At 43.7% G+C, this 14,725-nt stretch overlaps 1 protein-coding gene across 1 annotated transcript in view; it reads right to left on the bottom strand.

Moving 5' to 3' along the window:
* NCALD (neurocalcin delta) overlaps positions 1–6,349 on the bottom strand; it is a 210,791-nt gene extending 204,442 nt beyond the window's left edge. Inside the window, exon 1 of the mRNA XM_019495744.2 lies at positions 6,329–6,349. The gene's annotated coding sequence lies outside the window, so the exon portion shown is untranslated. The remainder of the gene's footprint in view (positions 1–6,328) is intronic.
* Positions 6,350–14,725: the final 8,376 nt, after the last annotated feature.

Below are 14,725 nucleotides of genomic sequence, written 5' to 3'. Positions count from 1 at the left end.
TTCTCCTCTGTACCTCAACTTGCCCCCGGGGGACCTCAGCTGGGTCTGCCCACCCCAACCTCTGCTGCTGCTGCTTGCTCCCTGTGCGGGTCAAGCGGTGGAATAAGCCCCCTGCTGTACCCTCTGCTGGATGGTGGAGACAGGGGGAAATAACCCCTGTCCCTGCTCCCTGCATACGGGGCCCAGCTGGTGTCTGGCTACACCCCTGCCTGGCCACTGCAGCAGCAAGGGGGAAGGGCCCTTGATGGGGGCAGCATCCCCTGTCATAGTGTCAGAGAGCATGAGCCTCTTCCCAGCAGGAGAGTCCTGCTGCAGGACAGGCAGACTGCGTGCGGCAACACCAGGACCCAGAGAGAGCCAGAGTCCTCCAAGCTGCCCCCACCGCATGGCCTACAGCAACTTTCCTCACCCCGCAGCAGCTTTCCCTTCTGGGAAGAGGCTTGTGCCCAGGGAAACCATGACAGGGGCTGCTGCCCCCATCACAGTTGTTTCCCCCTTGCCGCTCCAGCGTCTGGATGGGGGTAGGGCCAGTCATCAGCCGGAAGGACCTCTTAGGCGGGGGGGCATGGAACGGGGTTATTCTCCTGTCTGACCCCGGGGCACTGCAGCAGTGTCTGCCCGCCCTGGCCACCACCACTGCCACTTGCTCTGTATCCAAGGCAAGTGGCAGAATAAGCCCCTTCCTTCTGGCATCCAGTGTAGTGGGCTTATTCTGCCGCTTGCCCCAGGCACAAAGTGAGTGACAGCAGCCTAATATGGTGCCCTGGGGGAAGGGAGAGGGGAATAACCCTACTCTCTACCCCCTGCCTAAGGGGTCATGCCAGCCAGCATCTGGCCCCGCCCCCACCCAGACATTGGAGAGGAGAGGGGGGAAGCAACCGTGACAGGGGCAGCGTCCCCTGTCACAGTTTCTCCAATTGTGAGCCTCTTACCGATGGCAGGCCACGCTGCAGGGCAAGGAAAACTGCTGTGAAGTGCAGTGGCAGCAGTGCTGCAGGGGGCTCTAGCCCCCTTGGAGCCCCACTGTTGCCACATACAGTCCACCACAGCTTTGCCTGCCCTGCAGCGGAGTCAGGAAGAGGCTCGTGCTCCCCAAAACTATGACAGGGGCTGCTGCTTCCATCAAGAGCCCTGCTCCCTGGCTGCTGCAGTGAGCAGGGGCGTGGCCAGATGCTGGCTGGCAGGGCCCTTTAGGTGGGGATAGGGACAGGGGTTATTCTCCCTTGCTCTGTCATCTGGCAGAGGGGACAGGAGGGGGCTTATTCTGCCACTTACCCTGCACATGGAGCGAGTGGCAGCTGTGGCGGCAGTTGGGGTGGGCAGATCCAGCTGCAGTCCCTTTGGGACAGTGAGGGTAGAGGTGGGAATAACCCCCTTCCCTGCCCCTTGTGCCTCAGGGGCTATGCTGGCTTGCTGCTGCAGCAGCTAAGGGGAAGTGCCTGGCAAACCCAACTCGGGTCCCTGATGGTGGGGCAGGCAGGGGGAAATTAAACCCCTCTCTGGCCAGTTTAGCCCTGGCTGGCCATGCCCACCTCCCCCCACAGCACAGCTTCTCTACAGCTGAGGGTATGCTGTAGCACTCCTGAGCTCCTGGCCTGAGCAACTGCAGGCATGTGCCCGCAGTTCCTCAGTCCAGAGGGAATGTCTGTACTGTTTCAGACTCGTTCAACCTAGGCAGGTTAAACTAACCTGCAAAGTTTTAATCAGTTCAGGCTCTGGCTTTCTGAATGTCTGTCCCTAGCCATATGCACATCCAAAATTATGTTGCATTATCAAGTTACATGATGAGATCTATTTGGCCTCACTTTTTTGTCATTCTTTTAGTCTTAGTTATGCTACTTTGTTTGACTAGATCTTATTCTACTCTCACCTTTTGTTTACCTTCAGAACTGTCATCCTGTCACTTTAAATCGTAAAGGATCACTTTATGATCCTTCTTCATAAATCAACCCCTTCACCTTTTTTCTATCCTTTGAACTCCTTTCAATTTCAGAGAGCGGCAGCTAGTCATGTTCATCTAGTTAGGGAGCAAGCAGGGCAGAGTTGCACCTTGTAGACTAATTCAGAGATGCACAAGCTTTTGTAAGCAACAGTTCACTTCATCAGATGCTACATATGGATGGGAAACAAGTTTAAACTGCAGATAGACAGACAGATGGACAGATAGATATGTGAACTGTTGCTTACAAAAACTATTTTTATTTAGTCTACAAGGTGCAATATTACCCTGCCTCCTTTCAATTTGTGAACATATTTCTCTGCTCCACGGTTTTTGTACAAAGCTAATATTGCTAACTCATCTGCATTAGCACTTTTTCATAATTTTATCATGTGTTATAGCCTTGAAATCCAGATTTGAAAGGAGTTTCTAGCTCCTTGGTTGTAGGAAAAGTTTGAAAATGTGAATAGTTTAATCTAAGATTCTAAACTTGAGAGGAAAAAGAAGAGAAAGTCATTTTAAAAAAATCTTATGATTTTTAAATTAATATCTTGCTTTTTGGGGAGGTGACTCATGATCTTCCAGACTTTGGCATGGCAATACTGACACATTTAATTTGCTGTCTACTATTATTTGACAAATGTTTAATTTGCTGCCTACTACCAGTAAGTATGATGTACTTCTCACCTTTCTGGTGATTAGAACATATTACTATAGTATTTTTTCCACGATGCATTAGTTCATATTTTCCCAAGTTGCATCCCTCCCTCTCTTTCACCTCTCCTTCCCCCCTCCCCCCCATTCTGTTTTGCCTTGAGTTTCGAGGTTTTGACGGAACAGCGTTTCGTATTGACTTTCATTTTGATTTGAAACAGCTGTTCCATTTTGCTTTGTCGAAACAGTCAGGCTGTTTTGACTCTGTTTCAACATCTCACTAGATCTGCTGGGGACGGGAGGTCAGCCCAGCTGGGCTGACTCCCCATCTCTGGTGCTGGATTGGGTGGGAGGCGGGGAGTCAGTCCAGCTGGGAGTCAGCCCAGCTGATTTTCAAAATGTTTCTACTAGCCTTGTTTTATTTTGAGGTTGTTTTGAAGACCTTTGTTTCATTTTGATTTTGCTGCTTTGACCTCAAAATGAGTCGAAACAGTGTTGAAATGAAACAGCTGGTGAATTTTCGCACAGCCTTAATAGGGATCTACCAAATTCATGATTGCTCAGTTTTCAAGGAAAACATGAAATCAGGCAGGCTCTGTGAAAGTGAAGTCTTCACAGCACTGTGGTTTAGCCATGCAGCCCGCCAGGGTGGAAAGGGGGAGGAGGACTGCTGGCACAAAGGGCTGCTGGCAAGATGACTACCACCCCCACCTTTCATCAATCAGCAGTGAGGGGCACAACCACATAATAGACACCCCTCACAATCAATCAGCAGCAAGGGGCAGGGCCACCAGGGACCCTCAACCAATCAGAGGTGTGTGTGTGTGTGGGGGGGGGGGGGTACTGCATTCAGCCTGTGAAAATGGCAGCCAGTCCCAGGATCTGTGAAACTGGCCAGCCATCTCTTTGAGTTAGGTAGACCCCTATGGATAGATGGATAATTTACTCGCTTGACCCAATACTCTGCTAAATCCCAACTTTGTCTCTGCTCAGCCTAGCATGACTGATTTTATACATGCTCACCACAAACCACAGTCTGAGATGCAACCAACTTGCATACAAAGATGGGCACAACAACAGACACATTTATATGTATAAATTCATTAAAAATATCTTCATTCTGGCCATAAAAATAACTGATACAGACATTTTATTTTGTCAGGCTTCCCTCTCTTAGATCCTGATATTTGTTTTATACAGGTAAACCAGAGATTAGAGAATCAGGACTTCAGACTTAAAAAAACCTTCCCCACTTCTATGGGGGAAAATAGTGCATAAAACTGGGTACGCCAGGTTCTTTGGGTAGATGTGATATCTTTTGTTAGACCAACTGAGTAGTTGGTAAAAGTTCTTAGCAAGCTCTTGGGCGCAATCATCCTTCTTCAGGTGTAGGGAGTCTCTGCTGTCCTGAGATCTCCAGGGAATGAAAGAAGCTAAAAGTGTGACAGGATGGGAGTGAGAATATAAATAGGTGAAAATTAGGAAAACAAAAAGGTAGAGAATGGATGGGAGTGGGGGTGAGAAACCAAAAGCAAGAAAGAGGCTCTACTGTAGTAGTTTTCCAAGGTAGAAAAGACGTTGACTGTGAAAAAGCAAATATCTGGAAATTAGGAAGACAAAAGGTAGAATAGGAGGGGAGGGGAAGAAGGTGGAGGGGGGGGAGAAGAGAAGTGTAAAAGGTTAGGTACCTGATAAAGCAAATGTCAGGCAGGTTGTAATGTGTCATAAATCCAATGTCTATATTGAGTCCATGATTTTTTTTATCCAGTAGATTTATGAAGTGAAGTTTGTAGGCTCATCTATGAAAGGTGTTTTGTAAGTTCCCTTTGAGGATTAGAACTGGGGAGACATTTGACTGACCTGACCATATACAATGATCCACAAAAATTGCTAGTTCACATTTATGTTTTAAATTTTATTTCTAAGGGTAAAATCCGGCCTTTAATATATAGTTCTACTGAGAACTACTAGCAGCATTCTCAAAACTCTCAAACTCTGCATTTTTTATAACTAGATCTTTTAACCTTGATGTCAGTGAGCACATAGCTTAGCTCAATAGTTAATTGAGCATGAAGAGGGAGAAAGAGGGAGAAAGAGAGAGAGAGAGAGAAAAAAAAATCATCCTTGTTACTTGTTTTGAACTGATAAGTCTATACAGTTATTTCTGAGACTTATTAAAAAGAAAACCTTCAGATCTGTGGGGAAAGTCTTATCAGAGCTCTCTGTCTCACCCAGGCTGAAAAAGAACCGACAGCCAAGTAACTTCCTTCTACTCCAAAAATGTCAATTACAGACAAGAAGCAGTCATTTACAAATGCCTGCACTGTTAATCAAAGCATCAGTTCTCAACAATAATATGAACAGCATTTTGGCTTTCTCCTCAGGATTCCAGCATTAGCTCCCCAGCCTTTCTAACTCCAAAAAATTCACATGCTACTTTGCTCTATAAGGATCTTAGATCTTGGAGCTGAACTAATCACAGCAGTAAAATTACTCAAGTGTGTAAAGGTTTGCAGGCTCAGGTAGGTAGTCTGCTATAAACTGCTTCCAGCCTCAGGGCTAGATTCTGTTCTCTCTGAACACAAAAGGATCTAGGATTTTGAAAAGGAGGGTGCAGGGGTGGGTACATCATCCCATAATACAATGCATGTTTTTCTCCAATTACAAAGCAGCTGGAAGCTTATGGATAATCTAGGAGCCAATGCTATATTATTCAGTTTATTATAAGGGAGTCTGTGGTGAGGGAAGTGGGGGGCTGACTGCCAGCTCCAGGGTGGGACAAGTACCTAGTGCCATGGGGATACTCCTCTTACCCCCCAGCCTGGCCACAGACAGAACTGCTTCCTACACCCCTTGAGTCTGCCAGGGCCCCAGTGTGCCCCTCACTGCCCTTTATGCACTGTCCCTGCCCCCTCAAATTCCCCCTAGTTCCACTCTGTCCCCATCACCCCACATATCCCATGCTCAGCCCCACCTCATTATGCCCCAAACCCATCAGGCCCCACCATCTACCTCATGTACCACTTGAGTCCTATGCTGCCCCCTCACTACCTCCATGACTCCACTACCCCCTGCACAGACCCCCCCACATCCCACCCCAGACCCCCGGCCCTCCACCACCCCTCTCACACCACACTGAGCCCTCCCCTGCCATTCTGAACATATAAGCCTCACTGCAGCCCTCTCACTCCCCTCACCCACAATCCCTCTTACTCTAAACCCCACTCACACCCCATTTCACCCCCAAAGACCCCATCCCCAAACCCCATCTGCCCTTCATACCTCCCCATCCCCATAATGCCCTCCTCATCATCACACCCCTCTACCTCACAGGCTCCCCTGCCCCCAAAAGCCCCTTCATGCCTGTGACCCACCCTCATCAAGCCCCTCATGGCCACCAAGAGCCACTTCCCCTCAAAACCCTTCCCAACATTTTCCCCCACCTCTCACAGCCTCCTACCATAGGGCAGGAGCAGAGCTAAAAGTGCCCCCCAATGCTTTCCCCTACCTCACAGTTGGTTTCTATTGCCCTCCACATACAGAAACAAACACTTGGGATCAGGGGAGAACTAGCTTCAGCTACTAGAAATGCCTCTACTCAGGGAAAGCAACCCCTCTCATCCATCCTTGCCCGACTTTATGCCACACCAGTTGCACCACTGGTTCACCCTCCCACAGCATCCATCATCTGCTGTGCAACAAATAATCCAGAAGAAGGTCACTGCAGTAACTTACCTTTTTGCCTCACCTTTGCAACTCTCTCCTGCCTCTGACTCTGCATAACTCAGCCTGCTTTTAGCCCTTCCCCTCCCCTGCCTGTCTCTGATTTGGTGTGGATTCAAAACCCCTAGGAACAAAGCCACTCAGTACAGTCTCCTAGGTAGCAGCACATGTTTATTGGACATGTTGGGAGTCAAGCAGAGAAACATTACCAAGAGTAAATAACAGCCAGGATAATAAGATAGAAAGTAGTAGAATAAAGGCTGATTTGATTAGAAGAAGGTCCACAATTGTTTACACCTATGGAGTGAAGAGATTAGCAGAAATCAAGCAGGTACTAATGAGTCAAGAAGTCAATTGACTCCCTCAGAACTACCTGAATAAAAATGCAGCTGTCTTTGCTGGGCATTTTGTTTTAAACTTTCAATGGAGCAGGAATCAAAGGAATTAAACTTTCAATGGAGCATAAATAAGCCTCCCCTGCCCCCCCCCCCAACACACACACACGCACACACATCTGGATCTGCCCCTGCCTCTAAACATACTGAGATATACTCAACTCTCCTGGAAGTCCCAATGAAATTAACAGAAGTCAAATACCATTTTTTTGCATACCACACACTCCCAAATAATACATGCACCTTGTTTCTGGGAAGGTAGAAGGATGAAAAAATGATTTTTTCAGAGTTATGGCTGCAAAGAGCAGGAACAGAACCTAATCTTCAGCTCAGTCATCTTCCATTTCCAGCTTAACCAAAAGCTGAAACTCTAGCTGCTGTTGAAGACTTGTCTCCATGGGTGGGTCTATAATTTTGAAAACAACTAAAAATAGCCTGCAAGGCTGTGAAACAGAAAACAGACCATAAGTAGCTAAAGGACAGCAAAATTGCCAGAAGAAAGGGTCAGCTTGATTAGTGGAACATCAAGACTATTAAAAAGTTGAGATGACCATTAACATCAGTGGCATGCGGAATAAGCCTTTAAGTCAACTGACTCCCTCAGCTGATATAGAAATGCTGATGCTGCCAGCAGGAATCAAAGCTGAAGCAGGAATCAATGTGGGGTGCTTCTATTTCAGGCAGAAAAGTCAGCTGCTCCAGCTGCCTCTAAGACCCTTTAGAGGCAACCGGCAGGCGCGGCCCAGGTCTGATGAGCTGCAGGGAAACAAGCCCCAGAACCCTTCGGGCGAGGGCAGGGTGAGAGAGTGGCCCCGCAATGGGGCAGTATGAGAGAGACTGTGTGAGAGGCGGTGGAGTGGGAGAGGCCTCAGTGAGAGGGAGGCAGTATGAGTATGGCCCGTAATAGGGTAGAAAGTGAAGGGCCTAACACTGGGCTGAGTTGAGCCCAGCCTCAGGCCGGAGCACAGCTCAGCTGTTAGGAACATCTGCGAGGACTGGGATGCAGTACCAGGGTGGTCTAGAGCCCCATACATAGGCCTAGGAGACCAGGGTGTTAGAAGAGCAGCCTTCCACCTAATTAACACCTTAATTATGTGTCATCAAGGCATGGCAGGTGAGAAAGGCGGGCAGTATGCCCAGAGGCAGGTGGGGAGACTAGCACTGTGGCTAGTCAGGGAGTTCCCACTTTGCCACACCCACTTAAGACATGTACCCCAATTTGGGGGGGGCTGATTTTTAGGAAACAGGGGTGTGTGGTGTGTGAGTAAATATGGTATTTCTTTGATTAGAAATGCTCAAGGACTAAGGCAAAATTGAAGCTTGTCTACCTGGCAAATTTTATATTGGCATAATTATGCCAGGATATGCCCTTGGGTGTATATTCCACCCTGATACTCCTTATTTTGAAATAAGCTGTAGCTGAAAGTGAGGATGACTGACTTTGGTCTTAACTCAAAAGATATAATTACTGCTGTGCTAAGCACACAGACCTTCAAGATCTGCTACCTTAAATATTATACGCATCTTTTTTTCATGGTCTGTGTACTTTGCTGTTTTCTTCATTCCACAGAAACATACATTAGAGACCAACAGTCCTATTGCTTGAGGTCATCCAGCCTCTCTCTCTACTGCTTCATGCAACAGAGTTAAACACCTCTAAGCATGGGACTTCTATTGTGCCTCTGGGGAGATCATTTCATAGTCCAATACACCTCATTCTTTTCTTTTCAACACTTTCTCTCTCGTCCTCTCAGTTTTTCTATTACATTTTCACTTTCACTGAAAAATGATCTACCTACTCCTCTGATAGTTTTTTTTTTTAATTGCTATACTTTGTAAATTATTGTTTTTTCCCCACTAGATGCAGCACTGGTGAAGTGGCTGTCAGGTCACCTGCTGCAGTGGAGATATGCACTGCTCCAGATGTAGGGGCAGGCTAGTGCAGTTTGAGAGCTGCATTCACATGTGAATGAATAAGCATAACTATAATACCCCTCCCAACTCTACCATGCCCCTTATGCTAGGACCAAGTGGGTAGTGGTATACAGGTTAAGTATATTTGCATTAGGTGGGCTTCACTCTGGGGCAAATTTTAGCTGCCCAGATATGCTACCAGAAAAAGTAAGACATATAGACAATCTGGCCCATGGACGCTAATAAGATATAAGGAGCAGACCCTGGGATCCTGTTATATACACTTGTTCTGCATGTAATCCTAATAGTTTAAGAAACTGCTTGCAGAGCAAGGATTCGTTCAACTAAGGTAAAGCAGAGAATCTGGCACAGTAAGCAGGAACACAGACAAGAATTGATTATTTTCCATTCTTTTAAAGTAAATGTGCTGCAGTTGTGATGGATCAACAAACCTGGAGACAGAAATCTTGTCTTTAATGCCATAAGGTACATAACAAGCAGCAGCAATGCAAGCTTTCCCCATTACTATGTAAAAGGGCAAAATGACAATTACCACATCTCTGCTGGGACTTCAAATAAGGGTTTCAAAATAAGGGTTATGATGGTAACTTATTGTCTATATTCCTGGGGCTATATCCTCAGCTAACAAACCAGTGTAGTTTTATTGAGTACCTGGTCTACAGTCTCTACAGAGGGACAATAAAAACCAATCTCATCAATACAGAGAAAAATAACCAAACAGTAGCTTTCTTATGCAGTACATAAAACTATGAGATCTTGTACTTCGATGACTTTGCAATATGTAGTTAGCAAACATCCTATTTCAATATCATCACAATGTTCATGCAAATGTGGATCATTTATATATGGATAAAACACAGGTTATTTAAATGCTAAAACATAAAAACATGAATATTATATTGTATTATATTAATTCATATTAGCATGAATATTGTATTGCATTATATTATACTTTTTATACTATTATTATTTGTATTAATTAAAACATAGATTCTTTATATATCTATATATATAAAATGAAGTATATGTCTGTTTGTCTGTACGTATGTATATTGACTTATAACTTGAGAATGGCTGGTCCTATCTACCCTAAACTTTCCAAAATCACTAATACCACTAGCAGAAAATTATAGGCAGGTTATTTTTCACTTGACCCTTTTTGGGGGTTACCATTGACTGGGATTACTTCACTTCTCAGATAACAAACTGGTACCACTCCATTGTGGATGCAGTTAATTCAGTTTAATTGTCATTATTATATTGATGCTTGACTTTTTTGCTCCATGTTAAATATTAAATGTTAAATATGTTGTACTATGTTCTTTAAAAATAAACAAGATTTGTACCTAAAAGTATTGTACTAAGTTCCTTGAAAATAAAGAAACACTGCAATTACAAAAATAATAACCCAGGCGAAGATCAGGTACTTCATCTAGTATTTAATTATAGTTCTCTTAGGAACACTTACACGGTTTGGAAACTGGGTAGAATTTGCTAGCCAGAAAAAGAACAATGAACATATAGTTGCATTGCCTACTTTCAAGCTCCAAAGAGCAGCAAAATAAATAAACAAAATAAAAAGAATGTTAGTGACATTTAAAAAATAGGAAAAGCACTTGCATAATTACTGTCATCTTTACAAGCCATGTTCCATTGCAGGTTATCCAGGGCATCTGTACAAAGAACAGACTATAGCCTGCAGGTGAAAAATGGAGATAAATTCCTAGCATCCAGATATGAAATCATGCTAGAGTAAAGAAAGCAAAAGGACATCCCCTCCCCTCCCAACCATAACAATAAGGACTGGGGAAATATAGACCTGTAATTTCATTTAAAGGGGAATGAAGGGACAGTTGTAGCATCAGTAATCAGACCACGGTGATAAAATAACCTTTTAAGAAGCATTCTCACCTCTTGCTCACAAGTCTAAGGGTTCCAATCCCACTCCAGGACGTGGGTTCATACTAAATAGAGATTAAAACAATATTGCACATTCTTCAGTGCTATATAATAAAAGGTATCATATCTGAACCAAGAGTTCTAGATTTTTGTATGTCAGAGGTACCAAACTTCACATGAATTAATAAACCAAAGTCCTTTCCACCAAACTGATCCTGAGAAACTTTAAAGACTGGCATATTTTTTTATGAATTCAGGAAGAAAACCACTATTTTAAATATAATCAACCAGGACTCCAGGACTTCTTAACAAAACTGATGTATTTGTAAAAACCAGAGTATCTGACAGCTCTGTCATTATCTCACCAATTCCATCACCACCATGTCTGAATTTTTGCTAGTGCCATTACTCACTCATTAGCTTTAAGTAATTAAATTTAATTTAAACTATTACCTTACCTATATTTAATAACAAACCTTAGTTACAAAAGATTTTCACAGTCACTTTCCTTAACTACAGAATGAAAAGCTAATAGGTCTTACAGTACTGGAGATGGAGAGAGCAGTGAATCAAAAACAAAACAGAGAAAAGGTGTGTAGCACACCTCTCTTTGATTGGCACATAACCAAAGCCTAACACCACTCCTAGCTATAGCTTCAAGGCATTTAAATTCCTTTGAGTAGTGTAATGAGTTAATTATATATGGCTTTGATACAGCATAAATTATTAATACTATCTTATGTAGAATGAGCACACAATAAACCCTCACTAAATGAATTCCCTTCCCAAGATAAAATGAGCAAAAATTAGTTGCTCAAGGGACAAATAAAACAAAAAATTACGAAAACTTAACAGAATGTGCTGAAGATTTACTGAGAGCATGGGAATTCAAACAGATCAACATATTCATAATGATTTAATTTAGGCTTAAAATGGAGATGAGGGCAACACAAAATATGAAATATGCTAAATTATGCAGGTCTCTTGTTTGTTTGTACACAATGAGATTACATAATATTAGCAGCTAGCAGTCTATCAAGATAGATGTAGTAATCAGAGTCACTGCCTGCGCATATTTGCTCACCTTCAAGAAGTCCTGACTTCATAACGATTCAATATTAAGCATTCCTATTCTTCTTACTAATGAAAACAGCCTTAAATGAGGACTTCATGTGTGTGGGCATAAGCTGTCAAATCTTATGGGATTCTACTTGCATGCCTGTTTTAAACTGCAACCTTGCTCTAAGGTAGCTTCTAAAAAGGTGAAAGGTAAGCTGAGGGTTATCCAACCTGAACTCTAGGTTAACTTTCTATTTGGCCTCTACAGGTTTTAACTCAGTTGTATCCACAGAGTGTGAGGCTGTGCTGACATTGCCCATTAGTCTTAAAAATATACATACAGTAAAAGCTTTGTTATCCACCACCCATGGGGAATGGAGGGAGCTGGATAACAAAATATGTCAGTTAACTGAGCGGCCTAAACAAGCGTCTTTCTTTGCCTGTTCGGGCCATCCCCTGTCCTGCCACATCTGGGGTGTCGCTGCCCCTCCCGCCACGTTGCCGCCTCTCCCGTGGGCCACACGGGCCCAGAGGGACAGGGAGGGGGGACCCGTGCAGGCTGCTATGCCCCGGGCTGTGGGGGCTTGGCAGTGCAGGCTGCTTTTCCCCAGGCTGTGGGGGTATGGTGGGCACTTCTGGTTTCACTTTTCCCTCACAAACCAGCATGACAGTTAACAGAGCATGCCAGCTTGTAAGGTGCCCGATAACTCAGCTTTTACTGTATATCAATATGATCATTAGACATGCAAAATTTGTGTGAGCATGTAGTCAACAACTGCCTGTTTACCTAATTTAGGAGTTCAAGGGTCAGAAGATAATCACTCTCAATCGCAGGAACAGACCAAAGCAACTTGGTTGCTTGAAGACCAAGCTAAATTGAGGATAGAACAAGACAAAAGAGTGGCAGGGAAATTCCCGAAATAGAAATCCAGTTTCTTTCAAGCCTCCTATCTCCCAATTAACTTCTCCAATTTGTTCCTAAAGCTCTAGTAAATAGTACTTTATATTCATGTGAAGCAGTGGTTCTCAACCTTTTTAGGCTCAAGGCACCACTCCTTAGGCTCAAAACACCCCTATTTTCACTCATTTCTTGACTGGCTATAAAAAAATACTAGAGCAATTTTTCTGTTGCAAAGAACTCAGAAAGCCCACAACAGGCAACATGTTTTTAACACTAGGGATTCCTATTTGAAATTTCTGGGTTCATCTTACAGATCAAGTGTATACACCTAACAGTTAACAGAATGCCGCAGCACCTTTTGAAGGATCTCAAGGCACCATGGCACCATGGTTGAGAATCACTCATGCAGGATCAGGTTTATTTTGGTGAATCTGCACTTAAGAAAAGAAAAGAAGCCATTCAGTATCAGATATACAACAGAAAGCTAATTTTGACCTTAATTATGAAATCACCATAAGAAGAGTACATATTATTACTTGCTAGGAGAAGAGAGGTATTCTGTCCATTTCCTCCCCTGAATATATTCTACTGGAACAGTAAAGTTAACAGGCACTATACATTTTCAATGGGCATCAGTAACAATTACAATTTTGTGACTAATTTTATAGTTAGTTGTTCTTAAATTAATCAGAAAATAGCTAAGTATCCCTGAGCTCTTATAGAAGAAACTCTGTGAGAAAGAAATTTCTCATTAACATTACTGACATTCAGCAGTTTTTACAACAAAGGCCTCCCTGCCAAAACAACTTTCTACCCGGCAGAGGTTATGCAACATTTACAAGATCTGAACAAACTTTTCCTGAGTTGGCTTATTGTAATCCATTAATTTAGTAAATTAATAATGTATTCTTTTTGCTCAATAACGATCAAGAAGGGCAGTGCATGGAAGCAGATGCTGCAAAAACCTTACAGCATTTCCAGTATAGTCTTTAGTATACACACAAAATGTTACACAGGAACAAAACAAGTTAAGGAGACCAAATGCTGACAAAAGCTATTGACAAGGTCATTATTTTCAGAGCACACAGTATACTACATATAAAAATAGACTGCCTCCAGCGAAATTAAGTAAACAAACAAACAGTGGGCCATATCTTGAGCTGTAAAACTGGCCTAAAGCAGCTTTAACCGGCCACAGGAATATCCTCTGCATACACTCCTACACAACCGCCCACCTACTTGAGTCACTGCTTTGGGTATTCTCAAGGGAAATGAGGCGTAGCCAGCACTTCTCTGAGCTTAAAGATTCACAACTTCCATAGGAGCCCCTTGGGTCTAAGCAACCAGAGCAAGTTAAAGAAGGCTTTGAATGTCTTTGTAGCTGTTCTGGGGAGTAAAGACCCAATGGAAAGCGGCTTTAAGAGTAGAAGAGTGCAAAGGTGGGTTTAATGCATCTTCGCTCTGATCCCCACAGCACCAAGCACTCCTTTATTGTTGAGGATATGGCCTATTAGCTCTGAAAAACCTGAAATGCAAACTTCCTGGGAGGCTTTTCCCCCCACTTTCAGAAAATACACACAGAAAAGCATGAGAGGTATGGAAGCAATCAATCACCCTAGCAGGGATGAATAAGAGGCAGGACTGAGGGCAGCTGGCCTGCTCTTGAGCTCTGTCAAGCAAACTGAGTCAGACCACTGAGAGAACAGGAGGTAAAAGAGAAGGAAAGCACAGCAGTTCAGAAGGGGGAAGGGGCCAACTCTCCCAAAGAAAACTATTGATTTCCCAGAAGAGTCCTGGCCTCTGGCCTATTTCTCCTAAATTCTTGAGTTTTCTTTTCTCTTCTCCCAATCATTTTCAACTGACAGACTTCCTGATTCACATAGCTAGAGTCAGGGAAGTCTCTGCGAGGAAAAACACCATTCAAAATTATTATTCAGAAGTATTATCCTTTCATAATGGGCATTAAAAATGCATTAATGACATTTAGTATTGTCCTCCAAAAGGTACCACTTTGCTCCAAGAAAAGCAGCACATTTACATCCTCAGCCATTGTAGCTGGTTACCCTGGATGAGGAAAATAAACCAAGCTGGGTCTCAGCTAGTCCTTTACTCTAACCATCCACCTCTTGAGCCTGGTTCTGCATTAATCTGAAAACACAACAGACCAGTATTCATTTGAGAGGAGTTACACTGCCAGAGGGCTACATTGGCCCAACATCT

This window comes from Alligator mississippiensis, chromosome 3 (assembly GCF_030867095.1).
Source record: "Alligator mississippiensis isolate rAllMis1 chromosome 3, rAllMis1, whole genome shotgun sequence".
Taxonomy (NCBI): domain Eukaryota; kingdom Metazoa; phylum Chordata; order Crocodylia; family Alligatoridae; genus Alligator; species Alligator mississippiensis.
Note: the sequence above shows the minus strand (reverse complement) of the source record. Positions and strands in the feature narration are given on the sequence as shown.